This window comes from Trichechus manatus, unplaced genomic scaffold (assembly GCF_000243295.1).
Source record: "Trichechus manatus latirostris isolate Lorelei unplaced genomic scaffold, TriManLat1.0 scaffold00001, whole genome shotgun sequence".
Lineage (NCBI taxonomy): Eukaryota > Metazoa > Chordata > Mammalia > Sirenia > Trichechidae > Trichechus > Trichechus manatus.
The window spans coordinates 30,162,322-30,176,860 of NW_004443937.1; the positions used below are offsets into that span (position 1 = coordinate 30,162,322).

The window sequence follows — 14,539 nt, forward strand, 5'->3', positions numbered from 1 at the left end:
GATATTGCTTATTGGTCCAGTTGTGAGGATTTTTGTTTTCTTTATATTGAGGTGTAATCCATACTGAAAGCTGTAGTCTTGATCTTCATCAGTAAGTGCTTCAAGTCCTCTTCACTTTCAGCAAGCAAGGTTGTGTCATCCGCATATCACAGGTTGTTAATGAGTCTTCCTTCCATCCTGATGCAGTCATGATGATCACATTCTTCTTCATATACTCTGGCTTCTCAGATTATTTGCTCAGCATACAGACTGAATAAGTATGGTAAAGGATACAGCCCTGATGCACACCTTTTCTAATTGTAAACCACACAGTGTCTCCTTGTTCTGTTCTAACGACTACCTCTTGGTCTACGGAAAGGTTCCGCATGAACACAATTAAGTGTTCTGGAATTCCCATGCTTCGCAGTGTTATCCATAATTTGTTATGATCCACACAGTTGAATGCCTTTGCATACTCAATAAAACACAGGTAAACATCTTTCTGGTATTCTCTGTTTTCAGCCAAGATCCATGACATCAGCAATGATATCCCTCATTCCATGTCCTCTTCTGAATCTGGCTTGAATTTCTGGCAGTTCCTGGTCAATGTACTACTGCCACTGTTTTTAATTATCTTCAGCAAAATTTTACTTGCGTGTGATATTAATGATACTGTTCGATAATTTCTGCATTCTCTTGGCTCACCTTTCTTTTGAATGGGCACAAATGTGGATCTCTTCCAGTCGATTGGCCAGGTAGCTGTCTTCCAAATTTATTGGCACAGACAAGTGAGCACCTCCAGTGTTGCATACATTTGTTGAAACATCTCAATTTGTATTCCATTGATTCCTGGAGCCTTGTTTTTTGCCAGTGCCTTCATTGCAGCTTGGACTTCTTCCTTCAGTACCGTCGGTTCTTGATCATATGCTACCTGCTGAAATGGTTGTCTTAGTCATCTACTGCTGCTTTAACAGAATTACCACAAGTGAATGGCTTTAACAAAGAGAAGTTTATTCTCTCACAGTTTAGTAGGTGACAAGTTCAAATTCAAGGCGTCAGCTCCAGGGGAAGGCTTTCTCTCTCTGTCGGCTCTGGAGGAAGGTCTTTATGACGTATCAGTCTTCCCTTGGTCTGGGAGCATCTCAGCACAGGAACCGCAGGTCCAAAGGACATGCTCTGCTCCTGGCACTGCTTTCTTGGTGGTATGAGGTTTCCATGTATCTCCATTTGCTTCTCTGTTTTATATCCTAAGAGAGACTGGATTAAGATACTGTCCAATCTTGTATACCTCATCAGTATAACTGCCGCCAATCCATCCCATTAGATCATAGTGATTGAATTTACAACACACAAGGAAATCACATCAAATTACAAAATAGTACACAATTATACAATACTGGGAATCGTGACCCAGCGAAGTAGACATATATTTTTTGGGGAAACAATTCAATCCATGACAATGGTTGAATGTTGACCAGTTCTTTTTGGTACAGTAAGTGTATTCTTTCCACCTTCTTTTGATGCTTCCTGTGTTGTTCAATATTTTGCCAGAGAATCCTTCAGTATTGCAACTGGAGGCTTGAATTTTTTCATCAGTTCTTTCAGCTTGAGAAACATGGAGCATGTTCTTCCCTTTTGGTTTTCTAACTCTAGGTCTTCGCACAGTTCATTATAATACTTAAAGTAAAATATTATTGTATTTTCTAGCCACCCTATGAAATCTTCTGTTCAGCTGTCCTACTTCATTTCTTCCATTCACTTTAGCTACTCTGTGTTCAAGAGCAAGTTTCAGAGTCTCTTCTGACATCCGTTTTGGTCTTTTCTTTCTTTCCTGTCTTTTTAATAACCTTTTGCTTTCTTCATGTATGGTGTCTTTGATGTCATTCCACAACTCGTTTGGTCTTCAGTCATAAGTGTTTAGTGCATCAAATCTATTCTTCAGATGGTCTGTAAATTCAGATGGGATATACTCAGGTTCGTACTTTGGCTCTCATGGACTTGTTTTAATTTTCCTCACCTTCAGCTTGAACTTGCATATGAACCATTGGTCTGTTCCTCAGTCGGCCCCTGGCCTTGTTCTAACTGATGGTATTGAGCTTCTTCATCGTCTCTTTCCATAGATGTAGTTGGTTTGATTCCTGTGTATTCCATCTGGCAAGTTCTGTGTGTATAGTCGCTGTTTATGTTGTTGAAAAAAGATATTTCCAATGAATAGGTGGATGTTCTTGCAAAATTCTATCATGCGATCTCTGGCATGGTTTCTTTTGCTGTGATCGATAGGGTCATATGTCAACTTGGCTGGGCTATGATTCTCAGTGGTTTGGCAGTCATGATGTGGTTTGGCAGTTGTATGATGATGTGATCACTTCCATGAGATTTGATATAATGTGATCACCTCCATGATGAGATCTGCTGTGAGTAGCCAATCAGTTGAAAGGGAGTTTCCTTGGGAAGGCTGGTGGGCGTTTGCTCGCTCTGGATCCTGCAACTGGCTCCTGTTGTCTAACCTCCGGTTCTTGGGACTTGAGCTAGCAGCTTACCTGCTGTCTTGCCTGTTGATCTTGGGATTCGGTGATCTTCACAGACTGTGAGCAAGAGCCCTGCTGTTTGACCTGCCGATCTTGGGTTCTTCAGCCCCTGTGGCTACGTGAATCAGGAGAAGCCTTTATTCTTTTTTTTTTTAACTTGTACTTTAGATGAAGGTTTACAGAACAAATAGTTTCTCATTAAACATTCAGTACATATATTGTTTTATGACATTGGTTAACAACCCCACGACATGTCAACACTCTCCCTTCTTGACCTTGGAGGACCTTTTTTTTTTTTTTTGGTTAAAATATACATAGCCAAAGTTACACCATTTCAGAAGTTTTTATGTATACAATTCAGCGACATCGATTATACTCTTCCAGTTGTGCTGCTATTCTCACTATCCTTTTCCAAATTATTCCATCACCATTATCTTCAGCTCACTGCCCCCAGGCTTCCCGTCAGACCTTTTGAGTTACTGTTGTCAGTTTGATCTCACATAGATAATTTTTTTTTTGTACCTTTGATGAAGGTTTACAGAACAAATAGTTTCTCATTAAACAGGACACATATTGCCCTATGACAATGGTTAACAACCCCACAACATGTCAACACTGTCCCTTCTCAACCTTGGATTCCCTATCACCAGAGAAGCCTCTGTTCTGACCAATGGACTTGGGATGTTCCAGCCTCTACAATTGCATGAGCCGTATCCTTGATATAAATCTCTCTCTCTATATATATATTTGTATGCTTTACTAGTTTTGCTTCTCTAGAGAACCCAGCCTAAGAGAGTCACCAAGGCCGTATTTTCCAAATACCGATCCTGCTTCTTTGTTTCCTACTTGCACATTCCAGTCACCAGCAATTAGCACTGTGTCTTGATTGCATGTTTGATCAATTTCTGACTACATTAGTTGGTAAAAATCTTCAATTTCTTCATCTTTGGCATTAGTGGTTGGTGCATAAATTTGAATAATAGTCATATTAACTGGTCTTCCCTGTAGGCATATGGATATCATCCTATCACTGACAGTGTTGTGCTTCAGGATAGATCTTTTTTTTTTTTTTTTTTTAAATTTTTTTCAGGGTAGATCTTCAAGTGTTCTTTTTGACAGTGAATGTCATGGAGTTCCTCTTCAATTTGTCATTCCTGGCATAGTAGAACATATGATTGTCCAATTCAGAATGGCCAAAACCAGTCCATGTCAGCTCGCTAATGCCTTGGATATCTATCTTCAAGCGTTCCATTTCATTTTTGACAACTTGCAGTTTTCCTAGATTCATACTTCGTACATTCCATGTTCCAATTATTAATGGAGGTTTGCAGCTGTTCTCATTTTGACTTGTGTCACATCAGCAGATGAAGGTCCTGAAAGCTTTACTGCATTTATGTCATTAAGGTCAACTCTGCTTTGAGGAGGCAGCTCTTCCCCAGTCATATTTTGAGTGTCTTCCAACCTGAGGGACTCATCTTTCAGCACTGTATCAGACAATCTTCCACTGCTATCCATTGGGTTTTCACTGGCCATTTGTTTTAGAAGTAGATCGCCAGGTCCCTCTTCCTAGTCTATCTTAGTCTGAAAGCTCCACTGAAACCTGTCCACCATGGGTGACCCTGCTGGTATTTGAAATACCAGTGGCATAGCTTCCAGCGTCACAGCAGCATGCAAGCCACCACAGTACGACAAACTGACAGACCACGGTCAGACCATGTAAGTAAGTATAAGTTTAAGCTTAAACTGGTTTGAAGGCAGACTCATGATTACAGATTCCCATAGAATACCTTTTTACCCTCCTCCAGCCTTGGTTGATGCAAGCTTTCATATTGTCTTCTGTGTTAGTGGGCAAATTTTTTTCTAGTCTTTTCTTTCATGAGAGTGTAGCTCTTCATGGTGATGGCTTTATGTAGAAGTGGCAGACCTACTTTTTTTAGCTTCTTTGGGTCCAAGGCATTGTCTCTTGTCTTCTTCCCTCCCCCAAGGTTGACACCCTCCTCTTCTTCCAGGACTGCTGCAGTATTAGCTCTCAAGAGTTCTAGTCTGTTGTTTTCTGTTTGCTTTTCATCCTTGGTCCTCGGGGATTTATTACTTTTTTTGTTAGCTCAGCTGTGCATTTAAAAAGGATGCTTATTATGATTTTATCCACATTTCTAGATGTTTTGCTGTGGAAAAATTTGCAGAGTCTCCTGTCTGCCAAGGTGCAGGAAATCCTTGCCCAACTTGTTACGTATACCTTGTTCACTGTGGTACTCTCTTGTCGGTTCTCACTGGTTAGTTTCTAGAGCTGTTGGTCAGTAATCTTTCTGTAGTGCTGTGCTTCATGACAGGTGCACCCAGTAGTTAAGTACTCTCTCAGTCAACAATTTCTTTTGCAGATGATAATTTTAGAGGCTTTTGCTGTAAAGGTGTAATCAGTGGGGAAGCCGTACAGTGGCACAGTTAATCTTGGTTTGTGTTAATCCTGAAATTTGAAAAGTGGTGTATTTCATAGTTCTTGATCTAGGAAACAGCCGCCCTAAAGGCATTTGTCAAACTGCATGGATCCTTTTCATTCTTTTATGTGAGTGACATTTGTTAGAAGCCTGTCCACGCTCAAAATACATACTCTTACAATCTCTATATTTTATTCATTATAAGGAGTGAAGTCCAGTGTGTAAGATACTAAATATGAGAGCAAAAATCTTAAGAGGCCTGCCCCTCATTCCCACCCAAGCTCGTGCAAAAAGAACTTAATGATACAAACTGTATTAAAAGTAGGAATATTTTAAAATAGGGTCATTTGAATGTGAAGAGGCCCTCCTGTCAGAATTGTTATGGAAGCTCACTTTTTTTGTCTTTAATTGGAGAGGTGAGGAAGAGATTCTGGAAATGACTGTGGTGTGGGGTGTTCAGCAGTTTATGGATCAGCATGGCTGAGTGGCAGCCCCCAGCCTGCAGATGCCACAATTGCTTTAGCTGGGGCTTTTGTTAGCTTCACAGTTATGTAAGAGTGAGTTGCACTTCTCTTTCTTGTATGCTGTGGTGATGTAGTGAGCAGGAGGGAGGATTAGCTCCCCATCCTGTCCTTTTTTCTATCACTCACTCCCCTTCCCTTTTTTGGGCAGACATTTTTATTTTGGCTGCTGCCCCAGTGAAATGTCCACTTGAGAATAAGTCACAAGAATGTTTAATAACTACTTGTTGACTGAGTGACCAGAGCTTAAAACTTCATTAACCTTCCTCCCCAAACACAGGCCTGGAGTCTCTGTCCTTGAGATTTGGCAGTTGTCTCTAGGAGTTCTACTTTTATTCTTTTTCTTTGCTCTCAGTCAACTAGATTGTCTTGGACAGTGGTTGCCAGCAGTTGTAGGTCAGCATAGTGAGTGCTGATGAGGCAGAGATAGGGAGTTTAGTTCCTGGGTGCATCCTCACCGTCGTTAGAGAGAAACCATGAAGTCCCAGACTACACCCTTAACTGCACTAGGGTGAGTGAATGTCCTTGAGCACCAGGGGATCAGGTGAGAGAGTGGATATATTCAGGGCACATGGTCAGTGTAATCAGGGGAGAAAATGCATTGTAAATTTCCTGATGAGCCACTAGCCTTGTCTTTTATTTTGTTATCACTTTACATTATACTTAGATTTGGTTTGATATTTATTCAAATACTTCAGACTTCTTTGGTGGCTAAGATGACATTTTTGTTGATTCTTTCTGTTTTGGAGTCAAATGGTCTAATTGTTTCTTGCTCTGCAGCTGAGTTTTCTTCTTTAAAGCATGTATTTTTGCCACCCCCACAGTGCCTGACACGGTGTCTTTGTCATAGAAAGTGCTTATTAGACTTAGTAGTTGAATAAATCGATAGCCTTTCTGACTTTCCATTTAATCATTCTTTCTCCAAAGTGACTGTCAGCTACTTTTTTCTTCAAAATATTTCCTCAAGCTTTTGGTTCATCCCAGGCTTTGACGCTGGTCCCTTCCACCCTGACAATATCTTCTGTGTGACTAGGTCCCTGTGTCAATTATTTTGGTCCCTGTAAGCTCCCATTTGATGTAATGAAGTTTGACCTTGCCTTCGTGGACTAGCCTCTTTATCTGAAGAGTGGCGGGAGGTGCACGGCTGGGTGTGTCACACACACAGGCCATGTTCCAGCTTTTGGCAGATGGCCCTTCTTCTCAAGGGTTAACTTCCATTTTTTCTTTATAGAAATGGAGTTTTCTTGCAGGTTCTCATCTTAGTTGAAAAGTCTATGGCCTGGACTTTGTCCAGACTCCATATGCTTTTCCCCAGAAAGGTTATAGAGAGTATTACTTTGAAAGAAGAAGCTTTTTTTCTACTTTACTATGTTGGCTTAAGTCAAGCTTGTCTTCTAGTTCTCTTTCTGATCCTGACTTCATGGCATGGAACTCACACTTTCTTTCCCACTTATCTCTGCTAATACTCAGATGTCACTGTTTTCTTCAACATTTACGTCTAGCATTAGACTAGAGAGAGACTCTTAGGCTGACCTGATGTGAGATAGCACAAGTGCACATAAATAATTCCGAATGGTGTAATTCTTAAGCTGTCCTGTTTCTACAGTGCACGTGTGTGCATGCATGCTGCGTGTGTGCATGTGTGTGTATAAAAAAGCCTAAGACAGAATCGGGGACAAGTTAGAATAACCTTAGCCATAAAGTAATAGTGAAACATGTAATCTAGATTAAATTACATAAATCTCCTTAGAAGACTGTTCAGAACTGGGCTGAATCTACACAAAGAAGGGCAAGCTGGTGAGTCCAGTTTCTGCTTGCCTGTGGGGCGCCATGTGTTTATGACATGGATCAGGCCTCTATCCTTCCAGAGAGAGCCCAAGTGAGATTTTTACCTCAGACATGGTTCCAGTTCCTACTGGGCTCAGGGAAAGAGGGGACGAGACCCTCCCCCTAGCAAGAGAGCCTAATCTCTGTGTTTGAGGATGCTGGAAGGCTTAATTAGCCTTTTTAACCCTAAGTCATTAAGTCTTAAAGGAAAGAGAGTTTGTTACTGATTAACTGTAACTATAGAGAATAGTCAGGTAATGTTTCAAATTTGTACTTTGAAATAAGATATTTTTGTACTTCTTAAGTGTTTAAATTTTTGGAGAACTAGGAATAGAAGAACTAATTCTCTTCCTTGCTAACCATCTTTTAGAAGGTTATTTATTTTTGTGACTTAATACTTCAGTTTGTATTCCCTAAGGACATTCTCTTACATAACCACAGAACAATTATCAAAATTAGGAAGTTTAATACTGATACAGTGTTGTTATTGTTAGATGCTGTCGAGTTGGTCCCGACTCATAGCAACCCTGTCTACAACAGAACAAAACACTGCCCAGTCCTGTGCCATCCTCACAGTTGTTGCTTTGTTTGAGCCCATTGTTGCAGCCACTGTGTCAGTCTATTTCATTGAGGGTCGTCCTCTTTTTTGTTGACCCTCTACTTTACCAAGGATGATGTGCTTTTCTAGAGACTGGTCGCTCCCGATAAGACATCCAGAGTCCATAAGATGAAGTCTCACCACCCTTGCTTCTAAGGAGCATTCTGGTTGTACTTCTTCCAAGACAGATTTGTTCGTTCTTCTGGCAGTCCATGGTATATTTAATATTCTTTGCCAGCACCATAGTTCTGACACATCAATTCTTCAGCCTTCCTTATTCGTTGTACCAATTTTCGCGTGCATATGAGGCGATTGAAAATACTGTGGCTTGGGTCAGGTGCACCTTGGTCCTCAAAGTGACATCGTTGCTTTTTAACACTTTAAAGCCCCAGTACTGGCTTTTATAGCTATTTTCTTCCCCAGGTGCAGGATCTAACCCGGGATCACACATTGCATTTTGTTGTTATGTCTCCCTAATCTGAATCATGCGATAGAAAGATGTCGCAGTCTGCTTCTGTAAAGATTCACAGCTTTGGAAACCCTGTGGTGCAGTTCTACTCTGTCCTGTAGGGTCACCATGAATTGGAATCGACTTGGGTTTTTTTTAATCTGAGTCAGTTCTTAGAGGATAATTTCACATATATGGTGAGAGTATTGACAGTTAATCCTAGGAGCTTGTCTTCTAGTTCTCATTCTGATCCTGACTTCATGGCATTCTAGGGAAAGATGTTGCCACCTTGAGAGGAAAGGAATTATGTTTGAATGGAACTCATTGGTGTAACTGCATGAGTCAGAATTGACTCCAGGATGGGCTCATCTTCTGTCATTACATCAGACAATGTTCCACTGCTACTCATAAGGTTTTCATTGACGAAACTTTATTTAGAAGTAGATCACCAGGTCCTTCTTCCTAGTCTTCTTTAGCCTGGAAGCTCTGTTGAAACCTGTCCACCATGGGTGACCCTGCTGGTATTTGAAATAACAGGCATAGCTTCTAGCATCACGGCAACACACAAGCCACTACCATATGACAAACTGACAAATGAGTGGTGGCCGTAAAGATTACAGCCTAGAAAATCCTATGGGGCGGTTCTGCTCTCTCCTCTTGAGTCTTTGAGTTGGAATTGACTTGATGGCACACAACAACACATCATTTGTATATTAGATTACGCTTATGTTTTTTAATTTGAATGTAATGCAGAACTGTTCAATTTTTTAGAATATTTGTGTTTTTGGTGAATGTTTACACACAAAGTTAGGTTCTCATTTAACAATTACTGCACATAGTGTTTAGAGACATTGGTTACATTTTTCATGATGTTTCAACATTCTCTTTAATTCCCTTCTGGATATTTTGCTTCCAGTAATCTGGTTTCCCTGCCCCCTTACCCTTTCATGTTTGCTTTAGAGTAATTGTTGACCATTTGGTCTCATATAGATGATTTTTTAAAGGTGCACAGTACTCACTGGTAATATTCTTTATTTTATGAGCCAATCTGTTATTTAGCTAAAAAGTGAGCTTAGGAGGTAGTTTCGGTTCAAGGTTTATGGAGTATATCAGGGCAATAATCTTGGGAGTCCTCAAATCTCAATTGGTCCAGTAAGTCTGGATTTTTTAAGAATTTGAGTTCTGTTCCACATTTTTCTCCCCTTCTATCAGGATCCATCTGTTGTGGCCCTGATCAGAATGGTTGTTAGTGGTAGCCGGGCACCATCTAGTTCTTTTGGTCTCAGAGTAGATGAGGCCATGGTTCATTTAGATTGTTAGTCCTGTAGACTAGCTTTTCTGATTCTTTGGTTTCCTTTTTTCTTTTTTGTTCTGGACTAGAAGAAAGCAATAGTTGTATCTGGAGGAGTGTTTTAATAGCCTTTTCTGATAATTATGGATCTTCTTTGCTACTTATACCAAAACTCAGGCAAGTGGCAGTTTCTTAAAGGTTAGTTGCAATATGAAATTTGAAACTGTATCAAGAACTTTTTGTGCTCCATTACTTGAAAATCCATTAGTCTGTCCTGCATTTTGAATGAATTGTTAACTCATGCATGATTTTGACTTTGCGGCCCCCTTAAAGGGTCTCTAGGGCCCTCAAGTGTCACCAGGCCATACTTTGAGATTTGCTATTTTAGAATCTTGAAGGTATCTTGAAGATTAGCTCAGGCCCATCTCTCATCTTAACTGAAATAAGAGGGATTTTTGAAGTCAAGGGAGAACTGACTTGCCCAAGGTTATATAACTAGTAACCTGCAGAGCTGTGACTAGAATTTAGGTTTCTTGCCTCCAGTGCCCTTCACTGTGGTTTGTGCTGATTTCTTGGACAAGGCACAACATCATTGCTGTTTAGGAGAGAGTTGACTTGAATGTTTTTACTCACCTTTCCTTCCTTATTTTGTGTTAAGTTCTATATCGCCAAAGTCTCATTATATTTCCAAGTGAAATAGGCTGAACTGTGTCTGTCTAGCTCTGTGACTGCTTTGTGTGTATCTAAATGTGTTTGTAAGTATTTGACAGGTAATTGAAAGGCGTTTGGGCTATGTGGAAGTTTGAAGTGCACACTGGGTGGGATTGGAGTGGTGTCTTTCTCTAGCACAGGAAATGTGTTTTGAAATAACTTTAGAGGTCCCTAGTGGGTCTCTCAGCAGACTGGTAGGATCCTGTGGGTACTCATTGAGTACTATTTATAGATTGAACTCTATTTCTCTTTGAATTATATAAATTCTTTGACTAATGGACTTCTTAGAAGGGGTGTTGCCCAAAGTGTTACACTGAATGTTTTCCTGTTCTCAGAAGATTTTTTTTTCTCCTAGTAAATGAGCTTAAACCCAAGATTTATTTATATTCTTCATGAAAAAAAAAAATTCAATGACACTTGCTATGAAATTGCTTTAAGATAATTTGAGGAAATTTAATACTGCTCGAGGTCACTGGAATGAATGAGGAAATGGCGATTCGGAAAAGATTCTTTTACTTAAAAGGCAAGATCAGGATGCTGCCGAGGAGTGTGAGGCCATCTCTGAAATGGCCCAGCAGTGATGAGGCATTGTGTGTGCCCGCAGTTCTCTGATTTCACGCGCAAGTCTGCTTTGTGAATAAAGCCTTTGCTGGGTTGTGTGTGTTTTCCTTCCTCCCGTGGCCCCCCCCTCCCCCCCAGGAGGGTCTCTAAAGGCTGTGCACTTATGACTTATTCTACAGACAGGTGTTGTTGTCTTGAATTTAGCAGGGCAGAACAACCTTTTCGTTCACTCTCAAGATTGCTGTGAGGGGCTGGACTGGGACTGCGTGGGTTTCTTCATATTCATAGCTTCTTTTTTTAGCAAACCCGATATATTAACATTTTACTTAGGGGTTGGATGTTTGCTTTTTAGAGTGGTTCTCCTTATAGTTCCTTTAAATAGCTAGTTCTGTAAGTTCATTAAAATAGAATTTGATTCTCAGAATTTGCTTCTTAGGAATACAAGCCCTCATTAAGGTGCAGCACACCCATGATTACTCTCCAGGTTTCTCTGTGTATTAGAGGCAGAGTCCCCCTTCGCTAGAGTTTGAGGCAGTGTTTCCCATGGAATGAGGAGCAAACCTGGGAGATGTATTTTTTTCTTTATCAACGTTTTTCCTCATTTCTGTGTAACGTTTCTACTAAGAGTTAAGTTCTTGAATCAGGGCTGCCTTCCATGTGTTCTGAAAAGCTGTGCCCACGTGGAATATCTGTGTGTGTGCATGCACGCGTGCATGTAGGTGTGTGCATGCATGTGTGTGTTCGTGTGCGTGTACGCGTGTGTATGTGTGTGTGTGTAGCCTCTTAGAGGCAGAATGCAATTGACCATGCTGCTGCCCCCCAAGGCCAGCTTTCCCCTGCCATTTCCTTTTGTTGCCTTCTTGAAGGACATCACTGACAGCAAAACTTGCCCCTTAAGTAGTTGGTATGGTTCTAAACAGCTAAGAAAAGAATTTGTTTTGTTATCTCTTTAAGAAATTTAGTGGCCTGTGGGAGGAAGAGAAAGAGAAAACCAAATTTGATGAGACTTTATGAACTCTATCACTTTCCAGCTCCTTCTCTGTTACGGGCATCTTGTGGTCTGGGTACTATTTTAAAGTGCCCTCTGTTTTTAAAAATGTTTTGAGTGGGGGGCTGGACTAATGTATCTCGTATGTGGTTGTCAGATGTTCGATAGATGTTTGCTTCTATCTATCAGGAGTTGGGGGGCTGAGATTTGTTTGAAGATACTGTTACCTAAGGGTGTTCACAAGACTTTTCCTCATAACTGCTTATCTCTAAGTGATTGTCATTCATCCACCACACAATTTCTTCTCTAGAATGACGGGCATTCAGATTACTTAAAGGTACTTGCTAATTAAAAATTGTTCTATAAAAGCCACTCCATAATCAGCAAAACACTCTTATCTCAAGCAGTCTATGATAAAACAGAGGGACTGTGCTGATTATGAAGATTGATTTCCAGACATAGAGCAGTTGCTGATGAATTATCATCGTACTAATATTCAGAAATAAATTCTGCCTTCTAGGCTGCTGATATCTAATTGATTTATTACTTCCTTCCTAAAACCTATTAAATGAACCAAAGATGCAAGATAATTATTCTACAAAGATGTGCAATCTGCCTTAGCAGTAAGTGAATGGTAGCCCAGCATTAGTAATATTGACTTGTGTTTGTGAATTGCCTTGCTTCCCCTATGCCTTAATGCCCTTTGCAGATGCTTTTGGAAGTATTATAATGTAAACATTTTAATTTTATTACTAAGTCATTTCACAGCTGTTCTTTGCTCTGCTTGTCTTGAGAAGCTATGTACCTGACTCATCTGGACACACACATTCATAATCATTTTTTTAACTCTGAGCAGTCCTAAACTTAAGTTCTGGTTTTTCAAAACTCTAAACTAAAGGATCCAGTTTGCTTCATGTTTTGTTTTGTTTATGTCTGTTTTGGAGAATATAGAAGTTGTTTGAAATTGTGTCTAGACCTTATTGAAAGATTTCAGTCTGGAGTAGTTTTTGTGTTGAATAATTAGAAGCTGTGCTTCAACTTTTATTTTGGGAGATGGGAGGAATTTGAGGATGACTTCATTGTTGCTGTTACTGCCCAGTTGTCTTGTAAAAGATTATTTACGTCACCCCCCCCAACGTTTTATTATAAAAACTTTGAAACATACAGAAAAATTGAAAGATTGGTCAGTGAATCTGCATGTTAACATTTTGCTTTATTTACTTTATCACATAGCTATCCATCTCTTTTTTTTACCCTTAAAAAGAAATTACCTTTATAGTAGCTAATAGTAAAGTGATGAGACAGACAGAGAGAAGATGGCAGTGGCTGGCAGAGACATACCCCACCCACTGTTTCTGTCTGTTGGGAAGTATAATGTGACTTTGAGTACCTAGTTATCTTAGTGTGATTTTATTTTCTTGGTTCCTCCTATATGGAAGGGACTTCTTTTCCGAGGATGCTGGAAAAGCGATCCCCTCGTGATCAAATCAAGCATTGTATAATTTGTTTTATTATCTGGTAGTGGGAGAATCCTTGTCTCTGAAGATGTAGGCTGTATGGAAAATGTTTTTTTTTGAGGACCTGCTCTCATTCATCCTTATCCCTAGGGCCTAGGTCAAGCACAGCATCTGGCACATAGCAGAGGAGTCAGCAAATTAGGGAGTGAATGAATGAATAATTTGTATCCTTCTAAGTCTAGGATTCAAAGACACAATCCTTGCTCCTGGGGCTTTACTGTTGGGTCAGGAGGTGAGGCCACAGAAGGCAAACCACTTCGCCAGCTAGCCCATGTGAACCCTTCAGTGAAGGTTGATAGTGTGGGTCAGCACGGCCACCACAAGGGAATATGATCCAGAAGACTTGGACAATTGGCAAAGGATTTTTGGAAGAGATGGGGCTGGAATCGGGCCAAGAGGTAGGACAAGGCCCAAAAGTAGAGGTGCCCACAGGGGTATTCCAAACTGGAGTGAGCCTGAGGCCAGCCACCCCACATACTTGGGAGGAGTGACAGTGTGGTAAATAGTCAGCTGCCAATGAAAGCCCTTCATTCAGGTGTTTGGGAAGTGGACTATCCTCCTTGTAGTGCCCCAGGCAGGACCTGTTCCCTATTCCCTGAGCACTCCTAGTCACTCCCACTGCAGACCTCTGCCCGGAACACACTCCCTCCAGATGTTTGTGTGACTCCCCCTCACTTCTTTATGGCCTCTGCTCAGTGAGCAACCCCCTGACCCTTATAGAAAAATAGCCTCTCTTGGTACTTCCCAGCCCCCTAGTACTGCTTCCTGCTGTGTTCCCAAAGCCTAGAATAGCACCTACAATTATATATACATATATATGCGTATGTGTAGATAACTATAGATATAGAGAGTTGGTACTCAGAAAATAGTTGCTGCATGAAGGAATGAACAAATGAGAACTCTGAGGTGTGTAGTTTTGTTGTTTTTGGTCACTGTAAGGTATTTTTTAAAAAATTTTTTTGTTTTTTATTGTACTTCAGGTGAAGGCTTACAGAACAAATAGTTTCTCATGAACCAGTAGTACACATATTGTTTTATGACCTTGGTTAACAACCCCACAACATGTCAACCCTCTAATTTCTCAACCTTTTTTTTTTTTTTGGTGAAAATACACATAGCCAAAGATACACCATTT

The 14,539-nt window shown here is 40.5% G+C and overlaps 1 protein-coding gene across 1 annotated transcript in view; it reads left to right on the forward strand.

Moving 5' to 3' along the window:
• The window catches only part of RAD54L2 (RAD54 like 2), a 113,020-nt gene that overhangs the window by 24,897 nt on the left and 73,584 nt on the right, over positions 1-14,539 (forward strand). The window lies entirely within an intron of this gene.